Below are 16,083 nucleotides of genomic sequence, written 5' to 3' on the forward strand. Positions count from 1 at the left end.
AACCTCTTCAGATGACAGTCTGATAACATATTCATGGTATAGGATAGTTTTTGTTAGAAAAAAGTGCATATTTCAGGTAGAAATCACAGTTTACAATTGCACCCACCATCACAAATCGACTAGAATTACTAGATAGAGCAACGTGTATGACCAATTTACTCATCATAAAACATTTCATAAAAATAGACAAAGCATAGCAATGGAAAGACCCAGTTCTTGTGATTTCAGACCATATTTCAGATTTTCTAAGCGTTTTTCAGCGAAAACACAATAAATCGATAAGTTAGCATACCACATGTGCAAACGTTACCAGAGCATCGATTCCAGCCAAAGAGCGCTATAACGTAATCACCGCCAAAATATATTAATTTTTTCACTAACCTTCTCAGAATTCTTCCGATGACACTCCTGTAACATCATTTTACAATATACATATACAGTTTGTTCGAAAAGGTGCATATTTAGCCATACAAAACCGTGGTTACACAATAAAAATACTAGGAAATCAAGCCTCAATATGTCTGACGTCATCTATCAGAGTGATCTAGTTTAATTGAAAGCTAATCATATACTTGACTAAAAAATAAAGGGTTGACAGCAATCGAAAGACAAATTAGTTCTTAATGCAACCGCTGATTTACATTTTTAAAATTATCCTTACTTTTCAATACAGGGTTCGCCAAGTGAAGCTATACCAAACAAAATGGCGAAATATGCGTTTAAAATATTTCGACAGAAACACGATTTATCATATTAAATATTGCTTACTTTGAGCTGTTCTTCCATCAGATTCTTGGGCAATGTATCCTTTCTATGTTATAAACGTCTTTTGGTCGATAGATGTCCTCTGTCCTTCGAAATGTCCACCACCAACGACCGACACCCCAAAACGTGTCCAAAGTTTCAGAGTGCACAACAAATAAATTCCTCAAAATCGCACTAAACGGATATAAATTGCTATAAAACGGTTCAAATTAACTACATTATGATGTTTTTAACAACTATAACGACTGAAAACATGACCGGAGAAATATTGCTGGTTAGAAAACGATTTGGAACGAGGCAAGTCCGATGGCCTTCACGCTTCAGGCGCACGACGAGAAAGGGCGGTCCCTAAACATTTTGTGGTTTTATAATGGCTGTGAATGTCCCATCGATTTCATTCAAAACGTGATGACGTACAGACACCCAGAGGAAGACGTAGGCAGTGTCGGTTTCTTCATAGCATTCACTGTCGCCTTAAAAACAGACCCCAGATCAGGGGTAAAAATTTCTGAAATCTGAACCCTGTCATGAAAAGTGCTGTAGAAATTGTTCTGTACCACTCAGAGACAAAATTCCAACTTCTATAGAAACTAGAAGGTGTTTTCTATCCAATAATAACAATAATATGCATATTGTACGATCAAGAATTTAGCACGAGGCAGTTTAATTTGGAGACACAAATATGCTAATGCGGAACAGCACCCCCTATAGTTGCAAGAAGTTAATGCAATCGCAGTGTTAGAATTCAAAAAATATCTTCATTACGACATAAGACTTAGTTATGGTAAGGGAATAACCAAAACCTGAGCGCAAAGCTACTAGTACACAGTTCGACAGATATATGAAATAGCATCACAAAATGGTTCCTACCTTTGCTGATCTTCTATCAGAATGTTGTACAATGGGTCCTTTGTCCAGAACGTCGTTGTTTTGGATTCAGAAAGTTATTTTTCCCTCTTGAATTAGCAAGCACACTGGCCATGCGGCGCTAAACTCTCCAACGTCAACAAAATCAAACATCGCAACACGCCTAATGTCCCGAATAAATTTCAATAGTCTAATGAAACTATATTGAAAAAACATACTTTAGGATGATATTGTAACATGTATCAAATAAAATCAAAGCCGGAGATCGTATTCGGCCATAACGACAGGTTTCCAGTAGGCAATAACAGGTCCCTTCACGCGCCTTGCAGACAACAGAAAATGGGGGACAGGTTGTTCCAAGATAGTTAATTCAACATCATACAGAGATATTCAACTCCTTTTTCCTCTCACTTCCTCTTGACATCCGGGTGAAGGTGTATGACGTGCACGTATAGTCATACGTATCATGCCGATTTATAGGCAGTCACTTGAACTGCCTATAGATTTCAGACTTTCCACTTCCTGGTCACAAAGTGTGCTGCCAAATGAGTTCTGTTTTACCCACAGACAAAATTCAAACGGTTTTAGAAACTAGAGAGTGTTTTCTATCCAATAGTAATAATAATATGCATATTGTACGAGCAAGAATTGAGTACGAGGCCGTTTAAATTGGGGCCGTTTTTCCCCCAAAGTGAAAACAGCACCCCCTGTCCTCAACAGGTTTTAAGATAGCTGACGTTGCCACCAATGTCTGTTCCTTCCTGCATGTTTCCACACATCTACGTTCCTGTAGATTGAGAAAACAGGATGCCATATACTGAGGTCGCACATAAACGGCTCTTATCTGTACGCCCAGACTTATGACTAAGTCACATTAACAATCCTGTATCAGCAAAAAATACTAACATATAACAATGGACAATTCTCAGGGTAAAAACAGCATAGTAGGTCTGTTTAAACAGTATTTTAGGTAATTCAATATTTTCCTAAGCAAAACATTTTCAGTTGACCAGAGCTGACATTTTAAGAACTGACTTGTTGGAATGGTGGCATCCTATGATCGTGCCACGTTGAAAGTCACTGAGATCTTCAGTAAGGCCATTCTTCTGCCAATGTCTGTCTATCGCGATTGCATGGCTGTGTGCTCGATTTTATACACCTGTCAGCAACGGGTGGGGCTGAAATAGCCAAATCCACTAATTTGAATGGGTGTCGGAAAACTTTTGTGTATATATAGTGAACCAAGTTATGCTCCAATAGACATTGACCAAGGGGATAAATACATTCCAATCTAATAGTCTAGTCTAATGTTTAAAATCATATAAGGATTTTACTTACTCAGTTTCTACCCTACAGTTTCATTTTTACTAGATTCTCATCGAGCAACTCAACATCAGGAAGTTGTTCTTAATGTTTGGTAGTGTATTACAGTGTCTGGTATACCCAGTGTATTACAGTGTTTGGTATAACCAGTGTATTACAGTGTTTGGTATACCCAGTGTATTACAGTTGGCAAATTGTAAGGTTCCCGAACTGGGCATGTGAGACTGTATCTCCTCCTATGTTATAGTGATGTGATGATTTAGATTATAATAACTTTAGTTCAAAATACAGATGCATTGCTGTTATTCTGTATTGTCATCTAAATGGTTTAGCTTTCATTCTCTTTTATTTCAGGAGGAGAAACATGTCTTATGATGATGGACCAAGGTGGGACAACATTACTTCAGTTTTCGGTTTTGAAATGATGAAGGCCTCCATTTTCCACTTGTTATTGCACACTTGCAGTACTACTCTATACTACACTGTACCAAAATACTATAATCCTAATATTCAGAATTGTATGGTGATGGTGATTATTTATGCAGTAAATAGTGTAACATTTTGTTACACGTGGTGCAGAATTAAGATTTTTTGTGGGATACATTTTAGCCATGCATGTCCATCATGTCATTTTCTCGTCCCATGTACGCCAAATTATAGTTAGTTACTAACCAGAAAAACGGTGTAAAATAATCAATTTAGCCATTAATGTCTATCATCAAATGAACCATTCATAATGGTTTGTTTTGTACCCCTCACATACCCCCAGGATGTTCCAAGACCAGCTGGCGGAGAAGGTTCGGCCCTTCATAGACTTAGTAGACGACATGAGATCCATAGGGATAGATAAGGAGCTACCACTGCCAGCCATTGCTGTGGTGGGAGACCAGAGTTCAGGAAATAGCTCTGTGCTTGAGTCCCTTTCTGGGGTGGCACTGCCCAGAGGGACTGGTGAGATTCTGTATTGTTTTCTGAACATACAAAAAACAATTAAAATCAATATTAGCATTTTAAATGTCATTCCTAAATCACACAAAGTCTGTGAAAGTGGTTGTGTAACTGAGACATGATTTGGGCATTGACTAGTCTTTGGTTTGAAGATGCTGAAGTTGGTGATTGATGCCAGTTGCTTGGTAAACAACCCTGAAGCAGGTGTTCTCACTGTCCTTGTCCATAGACGAGGTCAGGAAACAGACAGCACAATAGGACCACAGATACACGGACATTACTGAAATGTATAGAATCTTCAAATTAACTTGATAACCGCAGCAAAATGTTAACTGTACATTAGTTTTCTAACCATTTATTCAGACACTGTAAATGTCTGACATGCTTTCAGAACATTAGAGCAACCTTGTTGTCTGTAGCCTGCAGAAGTTATATATTTATCATGAAATCCATGTTCCGATCCATTATTCACTGTACTGTCATATTGTATTGTATTGATTGTTCTGTAATACAGTATAATGATCTGTCATTGGTACTTCCTTGTTTCCAGGTATTGTCACCAGGTGCCCACTGCTACTTCAACTCTGTAACGACAGGACAGTGAAATGGGAGGCTGCCATCTCATACGGAGAGAAAGTCATTTCATTTGACGAACCTTCCGAAGTCGTGAGATACGTTGAACAAGGTGAGATGGGAACAAACACACACAAACACACAAACAAACAGACATATTATTCTATACTGTACATTAACCTCAGAGGAGGAAGGGGAGGACCATCCTCCTCTGTGAATTTCAGAAACATTTAAATAGCAAAACATTTAACTAATCTCAGCTACGGATCCCTTTTACGGGATCACGTTCCTACACAACTGCTAGAATTGCAGGCAAATGCAAAAATATTACAAAAAATATTTATAATCATGCTATCAGAAGTGAAATATACCAAAACACAGCTTAGCTTGTTGTTAATCCACCTATCGTGTCAGATTTTGAAAATATACTTTACAGCTCAAGAAATCCAAGCTTTTGTGAATGTAGCTTTCAATGCTACAACAAGCTAGCCTCATATTAGCTTGGTTAGCTTGGTCACGAAAGTCAGAAAAGCAATGAAATGAATCGCTTACCTTTTTATAATCTTCAGATGTTTCCACTCACGAGACTCCCAGTTACATAACAAATGTTATTTTTGTTCGATAAATATTACTTTTATCACAAAAAAACGCCATTTGGGTTGCGCGTTATGCTGAGAAAACTACAGCCTCGTTCCGGTCCTGAAAGGAAGATGGAAATTTCCAAACGTATCAGATTAAAAAGATATGTTTTTTAAATAAAACTATACTAAATATATTCACATGACCAAATAATTTATTAAAACACACTGCTTTACAATGAAGGTCAACAGTAGCATCAACAGCAATCTGTTAGGTAGCACCACTGTGTAGCCGGAACACAGCTAGTTAACATCTTCCACTGGGTATATATATTCCATAATCGATCATTTCAATATGCATTTTTCAAAAAGCATTTATCAAGAAGCATTTTTCAACAGCTGGCCATGCTATCCACCAGGCTACCCCTACCCCGGCCAATAGCTCTGCACCCCCTGCAGCAAACAAGTTAACAAACAGATCACCGACCATTTCGAATCCCACCGTACCTTCTCCACTATGCAATCTGGTTTCCGAGCTGGTCATGGGTGCACCTCAGCCACGCTCAAGGTCCTAAACGATATCATAACCGCCATCGATAAAAGACAGTACTGTTTAGCCGTCTTCATCGACCTGGCCAAGGCTTTCGACACTGTCAATGACCGCATTCTTATCGGCAGACTCAATAGCCTTGGTTTCTCAAATGACAGCCTCGCCTGGTCACCAACTACTTCTCAAGTAGAGTTCAGTGTGTCAAATCGGAGGGACTGTTGTCCGGACCTCTGGCAGTCTCTATGGTGTGCCACAGGGTTCAATTCTCGGGCCGACTCTTTTTTTCTGTATATATCAATGATGTCGCTCTTGCTGCTGGTGATTCTCTGATCCACCTCTACGCAGACGACACCATTTTGTATACATCTGGCCCTTCTTTGGACACTGTGTTAACAAACCTTCAAAGGAGCTTCAATGCCATACAACACTCCTTCCGTGACCTCCAACTGCTTTTAAATGCTAGTATAACTAAATGCATAGTTTTCAACCGATCGCTGCCCGCGCCCGCCCGCCCGACTAGCATCACTACTCTGGACGGTTCTGACTTAGAATAGGTGGACAACTACAAATACCTAGGTGTCTGGTGAGACTGTAAACTCTCCTTCCAGACTCACACTAAGCATCTCCAATCCAAAATTAATTCTAGAATCAGCTTCCTTTTTCGCAACAAAGCCTCCTTTACTCATGCTGCCAAACATTTCCCCGTAAAACTGACTATCCTACAGATCCTTGACTACAAAATAGTCTCCAACACTCTACTCAGCAACCTGGATGTAGTCTATCACAGTGCCATCCGTTTTGTCACCAAATCCCCATATGCTACCCACCACTGCAACCTGTATGCTCTCGTTGCCTGGCCCTCGCTACATTTGTCGCCAAACCCACTGGCTCCAAGTCATCTATAAAGCCCCTCCTTATCTCAGCTCACTGGTCACCACAGCAACACCCACCCGTAGTACGCGCTCCAGCAGGTATATTTCACTGGTCATCCCCAAATTCCAGCACTTTTTTGGCCGCCTTTCCTTCCAGTTCTCTGCAGCCAATGACTGGAAGGAATTGCAAAAATCACTGAAGCTGGATACTTTTGTCCCCCTCTCTAACTTTAAGCATCAGCTGTCAGAGCAGCTTACCAATCCCTGTACCTGTACATAGCCATTCTGTAAATAGCACACCCAACTACCTCATGTGTATCACCTTGATCACCAAAAAAATTCTCGACGTCTGCACCTATGTTGTAAACATTCATTCATAGGCGAGGTTGTTGCAACCTCATGATGGGTATAGGAAAAATTCCAGTATCACATAGTAGCCTAAACCTATTGATGTTACACTGAGCTGTGTGAATGGAATATGAATGACAGTCATCCAATATGCTGTAATGGAAATAAGGCCATGCTCATAAAAAATACAATAGTTCTTCCTCATCTTAAACGGAACCTGACCGCCACTGACATCGACATATCTATTATAATTTATTTTGGAAAAGTTTGTATGGTATTTACCACAGACAACTACAGAATACATAATATATTATGATAAGAAAAGTTCTGTCAGGGTATAAGACTGACAAACAAACAAATAATAAACACATCAATATTTTCCCATTGATTTAACAGCTCAGAACGTGTTAGCTGGAAAGGGAGTGGGGATATGTGAAGACCTGATCACTCTGAAGATCACATCCTCCACGGTGTGTGACCTCAGTCTGATTGACTTACCAGGGATCGCCAGGGTGGCTGTGAAAGGACAACCAGATGACATTGGAGTCCAAGTAAGTCTAACGTTTGTGTGTATAACTTTTGGACTTTGTCCAGTACATTGCTTGGTTATCTCATGACTCTTGGTTCTCATCTTATGATTCACTAATGATGAATTGTTTTAGCCAGGTGTAAAGCCTTTTTACCATAATTGTTAGCAAGGTAGCTATGATGGTTGAATCTGGTGTGTTGACTTTGAGGAAGGTTGAGCTTCAGAACCATAAAGAACAGAGTGCCCCACACAGGGCGATATCACGATAACAAGCGGTCTGATACCCTCTCATAGATTAATCTAATAACTCGGTCAAAGGCTTGAATCCTGACTGCTTTGTCACATTCTTCTTCCTTTTTTTTCTAGATCAAGAATCTCATTATGAAATTCATAAAGAATAAGATAACCATTATTTTGGCGGTGGTACCATGTAATGTTGACATAGCAACAACAGAGGCCCTGAAAATGGCACAAGAAGTGGATCCTGAAGGCACAAGAACTATGGGTAAAGACATTATATAGATGAATGTATTTTTAATAGGGTTTTTATAATTTTTAATAAGGTTGTCATAATGCTTTTCATGTTTTTTCAAGCCATTCTGACAAAGCCAGACCTGATAGACCCGGGAGCAGAGAGGAATGTGTTGGAAATTGTCCACAATAAAGTCATCGTTCTCAATATGGGTTATGTCATTGTGAAATGTCGTGGCCAGAAGAAAATTGATGAAAACATGTCCATTACTGATGCGATTGAGGAGGAGTTGGTATTCTTCAAAAATCATGAGCACTTCAGGTAAAATGTCTTCTTGCCATGTGCTAAGTAACTTGCATCTATGTTTTTGATGGCTTCACATCTGAAAATGTTCAGGGCCCCAAACTGTTGGTTTCAGGATTTTATGAACATTATTTTTTTAGTTCCATATAGTATTCCTGAGTGGTCTTTCCTTATGAGTCCCTCCCCTCCATTCTCTTACGTTTCTGTATATTGTACTTTATAACATTCAAAAGCAAATGACTAAATGATCCTTGGTATAATCATAAAAAACTTTTCCATATGTTAGCTTAGCACTTTTCTCTAGCTTAAACAGATTGATTTTGATGGGGATTTTTTATTATGTTATGTTGATATCCTTGGGACAATTCTAGGCAAAGAGTTAACTGACATTTGTATTTGAAAGTTTTAAATAAAAAAATGCAGGTGTTAAATGTGTCGGACATTTTCTGGGATGAAATACTGTGTTTGTGTCACACCTTGATCTGTTTCACCTGTCATGTTATTGTCTCCACCCCCTCAAGGTGTCGCTTATTATCCCTGGTGTATTTATCCCTGTGTTTCCTGTCTCTCTGTGTCAGTTCATCTTATTATCCCTGGTGTATATATCCCTGTGTTTCCTGTCTCTCTGTGTCAGTTCATCTTATTATCCCTGGTGTATATATCCCTGTGTTTCCTGTCTCTCTGTGTCAGTTCATCTTATTATCCCTGGTGTATATATCCCTGTGTTTCCTGTCTCTCTGTGTCAGTTCATCTTATTATCCCTGGTGTATATATCCCTGTGTTTCCTATTCCTTTGTGCCAGTTTGTCTTGTATGTTTTTCAAGTCAACCAGCAGTTTTCCCGTACTCCTGCTTCTATTCTCTTTTGCCAGTCCTCCCGGTTTTTGCACCTTGCCTGTTTTCTGGACTCTGTACCAGCCTGCCTGACCATTACCCCTGCCCTGACCTCGAGCCTGTCTGCCACTCTGTACCTCCTGGACTCTGAACTGGTTTGACCTTTTGCCTGTCCACGACCATTCTCTTGCCTACCCCTTTTGGATTGTTAAATACATATCAAGACTCAAACCATCTGCCTCCAGTGTCTGCATCTGGGTCTCGCCTTGTGCTCTTAGTTTGTTATATTTCTCTCCCTTTCAATGTATAGATCCCTCCTGAGTGAGGAGAAGGCAACCACCAAGTGCCTAGCCACCAAGCTCAGCAATGCCCTGGTCAAACACATCAAGGTTAGTCCAACCACATACCTGATGGTTATCTGTTCCTCCTACACCCAGTGCACACTGGAAAACATGTGGTCTGCTACCTATTAACTTGTATGTTTGCTCCTGGTCAGAAATCCTTGCCCCAGATGTCAGAGACGATAAAGGAAAAGCTGGGAGAGGTAAAGCATTTATTGAGTCAAATAGAGGGCGGACCTCCAATGGAACCTGCAGAGAAGAGGATGTACCTCATTCAGGTGAGTACATTTTTCATCTTCCATCTTTCAGCTTCGCAAACTTCTTCTGTACACAATCTCTATAAAAATGTATGATATAGGGTTGGAAGCCATACTGTTGCACAGTAGTTCACGTGTGTTATTGTCATGGTTTGGTCTATTGTCAGGAGAATGTCCTATAGAGAATTTGGGCAATGGTACCTGGTGTAAAGGCATCAACTCTGTTGCACATCCTCTGCCATTTGGATTGGTCAGATTTGCAACACAGGTGTAAGAGTAGACGCACTGTCCAGAAAGATAAATAAAACAGCATTATAATGTTCTCAACACTCCCACTTTATCCACTCTCTTTCCGTAATTTCCAACTGATTATGTTTGTCACCAGGTTAATAAACAATACTTTGCCTTGACAGCTGATTTTACAAATACACTTGGACAAGCCACTGTATTATAGTTTTTGTTTAATATCTGTAGAAGACGTAAGGATGGATGGGTCTTGTGGAGCCATTTCATTAAACACTAATCGAAAAAGACTAAATATTAAACATTTAAACAGGTATGTTTTATTGTTATGTTTCCATCTTCAGGTAATAACAGATTTCAATGATCAGATTACCCAACTGTCCAAAGGGGATATTATCGTTGAGGAAAACCTGTTTGAGCTCATGTGAATGGAATTTACAGATTGGATGGAATGTCTGAAAAATGCCAAATCACATTGTAGGTACAATTTTGAATACCCTGGGTATTGCTCATCATACTACCATGTCTAACCAATAAATATTTGTGTTTCCAAATATCTCTAATATTTACTGATATAGTTAATATACTACCAATAGTTATGTCATACAACAGTGATTATAATCTCCAATGAATTATTAACATTGTTTTCCTGAATTTAGACCACAAAGTAGTGCAACAAGTGGTGGATGAATATGATCAGAAGCACAGGGGAAGTGAGCTGCCAGGATTCAGTAACTACAGGGTATTTCAACATGTTGTTCAGAAACTAGGTGCTGAACTTAAGAGACCAGCTATGATGACACTACAGACAATCAGAAGTAAGTGACCAAAACCCCTTGTCTTGTCTACTCCATCTCTCCCCCTCTGGCACTTGTTGTCACCAGTTTATTCATTATTACGCACACCTGCCTTCATCGTTACACACACCTTATTGTTTCTGTTCTGTGTTCTGTACGCTACTCGTGTTTCTTGTTTTGTTTCCTGTTAAGTTTATTCATTAAATTCACTCCCTGTACTTGCTTCCCCATTTATTAGCGTACACGTTACAGCCCTAGGTTCAATGTGATTTTCCAAAAGTCCCTTTATTGAACATCATGCATGGGTCTCTATGGTACTTCTGACAAGACAAACATGCCTATTATATTAAGCAGTAAGCACCCAGAAAGCAGGTATTGGTGAATCACACCCCCATCCACATCGTCAGGGCTGAAGTGGAGTGGGTCAAGAGCATTAAGTTCCTCGGTGTCCAAAAGGCTAATGAGTTAAAATGGTCCACACACGTGAAATAGTTATGAAGAAGGCGAGACAGCGCCTCTTCCCCCTCAGGAGGTTGAAAAGCTTTGGCATGGGCCCTCAAATTCTCAGAATTCTACAGCTGCACCATTGAGGGCATCTTGACTAGCTGCATCACTGGTTGGTATGTCAAAATCACCACCCTCAATCGCATGGCTTTACACAGCCCTTCTGCTTAACAAACGGCTCCTGAACATCTTCTATCCCCAAGCCATGAGACTGCTAACTAGCTAACAAAATAGCTACCGGACTATCTGAGTTGAAACCTTTATTTATTTGTATCTTTGCAATCTTTGCAATCAATGTCTCTATGTCAGAACTCTACAGACACACACACAGTGTCACTCCAACACACAAACACACACTTCATTTGCTCAACCATATAACATCTACACACATTTATACTGACTCTAAACACACACAAGCACACGCAATCATCATATACACAGACGCTACTCTGTTTATCATATATCGTGATGCCTAGTCAACTTACCCCTATACATACAGTATCTAACCATACCACTTCAGTAACCCTGCACATTGTACATATGGTACTGGAACTGACACTGGAACTGACCCTATACATAGCTACTGACCCTGGAACTGTCCCTGCATATAGCTACTGACCCTGGAACTGTCCCTGTATATAGCTACTGACTCTGGAACTGTCCCTGTATATAGCTACTGACCCTGGAACTGTCCCTGCATATAGCTACTGACCCTGGAACTGTCCCTGTATATAGCTACTGACCCTGGAACTGTCCATGTGTATAGCTACTGACCCTGGAACTGACCCTGTATATAGCTACTGTCCCTGGAACTGTCCATGTGTATAGCTACTGACCCTGGAACTAACCATGTATATAGCTACTGTCCCTGGAACTGTCCCTGTATATAGCTACTGACCCTGGAACTAACCCTGTATATAGCTACTGACCCTGGAACTGTCCCTGTATATAGCTACTGACCCTGGAACTGTCCCTGTATATAGCTACTGACCCTGGAACTGTCCCTGTATATAGCTACTGACCCTGGAACTGTCCCTGTATATAGCTACTGACCCTGGAACTGTCCCTGTATATAACTACTGACCCTGGAACTGACCATGTATATAGCTACTGACCCTGGAACTGTCCCTGTATATAGCTACTGACCCTGGAACTGTCCCTGTATATAACTACTGACCCTGGAACTGTCCCTGTATATAGCTACTGACCCTGGAACTGTCCCTGTATATAGCTACTGACCCAGGAACTGTCCCTGTATATAGCTACTGACCCTGGAACTGTCCCTGTATATAACTACTGACCCTGGAACTGTCCCTGTATATAGCTACTGACCCAGGAACTGTCCCTGTATATAGCTACTGACCCTGGAACTGTCCCTGTATATAGCTACTGACCCTGGAACTGTCCCTGTATATAGCTACTGACCCTGGAACTGTCCCTGTATATAACTACTGACCCTGGAACTGTCCCTATATATAGCTACTGACCCTGGAACTGTCCCTATATATAGCTACTGACCCTGGAACTGTCCCTGTATATAGCTACTGACCCTGGAACTGTCCATGTATATAACTACTGACCCTGGAACTGTCCCTGTATATAGCTACTGACCCTGGAACTGTCCCTGTATATAGCTACTGACCCTGGAACTGTCCCTGTATATAGCTACTGACCCTGGAACTGTCCATGTATATAGCTACTGACCCTGGAACTGTTCATGTATATAGCTACTGACCCTGGAACTGTCCATGTATATAGCTACTTGTGTCCTTATTTCTCTAGTGTTTTTGTTCTACTTTATGTTATTTTTAATACTTCATTGTTGGGTTTAGAGTTTGTAAGAACGTCATTTCATTGTACTTGTGCACGTGACACTTGAAATTGAATTGACTAAATAGGACATGTTGAAGGAATAGTTCACTCAAATTACAAAATGACATATTGGTTTCTTTACCCTGGAAGCAGTCTATGGAGAAGGTGTGACATCAATCCACGCTTCGGTTTAATTGACCATATTTCATATTTCTCTTTTAACATCTCTTCACCAAATACATTTGTCTCTTTTATCATCTCTTTACCAAGTACATTTGTCTCTTTTTATCATCTCTTCACCAAATACATTTGTCTTTTTTAACATCTCTTTATCAAGTACATTTGTTTTTGTTTTTCAGACATGGTGCAGAAGCAATTTGATCATTTGTCCAGAGAGAGCTTTAAGAATTATCCTTATCTTCATCAAGTCTCAAAGGTAATGACAATTGTAAACTGTTAAGCGCTCTGACATTATAATCATTCAATTCTCAATTCTGTGATTTTAGGCTGAAATGGAAATCTTAGTTAGTGGCACTAGCAAGAAGCAGGGAAACATGAGGCAAAGTAGCACTTAAAAATCACAATGTATTTTAATTAATAATTCCAATTTACAGGTTGTCCATTGTAGGATTGTAGCTTGAAATGTTCAAAATAAACACCATAAGATACTTAGAGCATGTCGAACTGAACTTTGTTCTGAAACAGTAACAGTATTTCACTGCCTCCCTGCATCCAAGATTCTTTATGTCCTCATGGAATCTTCATCTTTGTTTAAACACAGAAAAAAATTGAAACAATCCAGGAACAGCAGTCAAACATAGTGAAGGCGAGGATCGTGGAGCAGTTTGAGATGGAGATGCAGGTCTACACACAGGATGAAATCTTCAACAAACATAGTCGAAAGGAGGGAACAGCAGAAGACTCAGATCACGACACCAGGAGCATGTACCCTGGGCTGCTCAAGGCATACTATGAGGTACAATGCAACACATCTACTGTGCAGTATATATAGAATGTTCCAGAAATAAAATCTAATTAACTAAACCTTCAGCTAACATAAAACTGGCATGTTATGTAGCGTGCTTATCGACAAACTCACACACTTTCTCGATACGGCCTTCCACAAATTTGTTGAGATCTCAACATGTATGTATGGACTACATCTAGCCTGTTACTCCACCCCAGAGACATATTAGAGATTGGACACTGAGGTTGCTGCATCAAATCACATGTATTCATCACACGGTTCACAGCTGGTTTAAAAGGTGTAGCAAAATGCTAATGTGCTAGCTCTCTCAACAATGCAGTACCATGCTGATGTACCGTGCGTTATAGGGAAATAATGCACACTCTAGAATTGCCCGTCAAGCCAATCAGTAACGAGTATTCAAAAATGTCCATATGGCAGCCATGTTGGCAATATTGACCAATAGCAGTTCATGGTATTTACATTTTTTTAACAATGCTGTGTAACTGAAAGTCTAGAATTACAATCCACATACTTGTCATGACTGGATAAGTGGAATGCTTAAAGGTGGCAACATGGCGTCCATTCTAAAAGTTGGCCAAGCTCTCTATATACACTACAGTTGAAAAGTGTTGGGTCACTTAGAAATGTCATTTTTTTTTTGTATTTGAAAATCTAAATTTGTGTCCGTTAAAATAACATCAAATTGATCAGAAATACAGTGTAGACATTGTTAATGTTTTATATGACTACTGTAGCTGGAAACGGCTGAGGCGACATCCCGGTGTCGCCTCTTCAATGTTGACATTGAGACAGGTGTTTTGCGTGTACTATATAATGAAGCTGCCAGTTGAGGACTTGTGAGGCATCTGTTTCTCAAACTAGACACTAATATTTTAATGGACAAAATATTTTTTTGTCTTTTTTTTTTTAAGGACAAAAAAAGGACCCCAAACTTTTGAACTGTAGTGTACATTATATAGCTCTGCTCCAACCTGTACAATGAATCCATGACATCATAAATGGGCTGATCAGATCTCTCATTAATGCTTTTTGACAAATGTTTCAAACATACATTGTTGTGGCAGGGTTGCGTTATGGTATATTGCATTTTGCAGACCTATCCAACTCTGAAGTCTATATGTTCACCTTGCTGAGCCTTGTTGTCGTATGGTAATCTTGTGGTTGCCTTATGGCCATCTCATCACTTCTAGCCCTCACTCTCCATCCCACCTCACCTCTCTCACAGATTGTGATGCAAAGACTGGCTGACCAGGTGCCCATGCTGATCCGTTACTTCATCCTGAAGCAGTCAGCCAAGATTGTGTGCAGTGAAATGCTGGATCTGCTACACAGAGATGACACTGATAACATCCTACAGGAGGATTCAGAGATCGGACAGTATCGTGCAAAGTTGCAGACCCAAGTGGATCGCCTTATACTGGCCAATGACAAAATCAGCAGCCTCTGAGTAGGTGATGTCTTGTCAGTTACAATATTCAGAGATGTTGCCAAAAACAGAAACATGTTAATATAAGTAGATTTTTGGAAAGGGCCTCTAATGGCCAAATGTTATTTATTTTAAGTAATGAGTAAAATAAGATATCATTTGTATATTTGTGTTCAACAAATGTATGAGATCGGCTAAGATCAGCGAGATGCTGTAATGACGACACCAGTGAAATCCTACAGGAGGAACAAGAGGTCGGCCGGAAACGTAAAAGATTGCAGGAACAAGCGGATCGCCTTGGACTGGCCAATGACAAGATGAGTAGACAGTGGTTGACAATTTGTCAATGCAGAATTCTGAGATATATATGTTGTGTCTATGACTATCATTTGTGAAGACTGTTATTTTATCAAATCATTTCGCTGTGTAATTATTATTACGTGATTAAACTAATCTTGTAAACTTTAATTAACTAAGAAGTCGGGGCACCACGGGAAAATGTTTAGAGTCTCTATTTCCCGAATTGACTCTTCAGATATTTTCATATCTTATCGATTAGTTATTCTCATTAATGTATTATTACCTCATCAGTCTCATATCTGAATGTCGCAAACCCTTGGTTATCTGCACGAACCCTAGTCTCCATAATAAATCAGCGATATACAAATAAGCTTAATGATTTATTTACTAACTAACTAAACAAATGACAGAAATACATAAACAAACATTAGAGTTATTGGTTACGAACACA

The 16,083-nt window shown here is 39.8% G+C and overlaps 1 protein-coding gene and 1 pseudogene across 1 annotated transcript in view; one reads left to right on the forward strand and one right to left on the reverse strand.

Annotated features, from left to right (window-relative positions):
• Window positions 1-16,083, reverse strand: part of LOC139546249 (interferon-induced GTP-binding protein Mx2-like) — a 158,003-nt gene that overhangs the window by 94,930 nt on the left and 46,990 nt on the right. The window lies entirely within an intron of this gene.
• LOC139547278 (interferon-induced GTP-binding protein Mx2-like) lies at window positions 3,320-16,015 on the forward strand (annotated as a pseudogene).

This window comes from Salvelinus alpinus, chromosome 20 (assembly GCF_045679555.1).
Source record: "Salvelinus alpinus chromosome 20, SLU_Salpinus.1, whole genome shotgun sequence".
In the NCBI taxonomy this organism is placed as follows: Eukaryota; Metazoa; Chordata; class Actinopteri; order Salmoniformes; family Salmonidae; genus Salvelinus; species Salvelinus alpinus.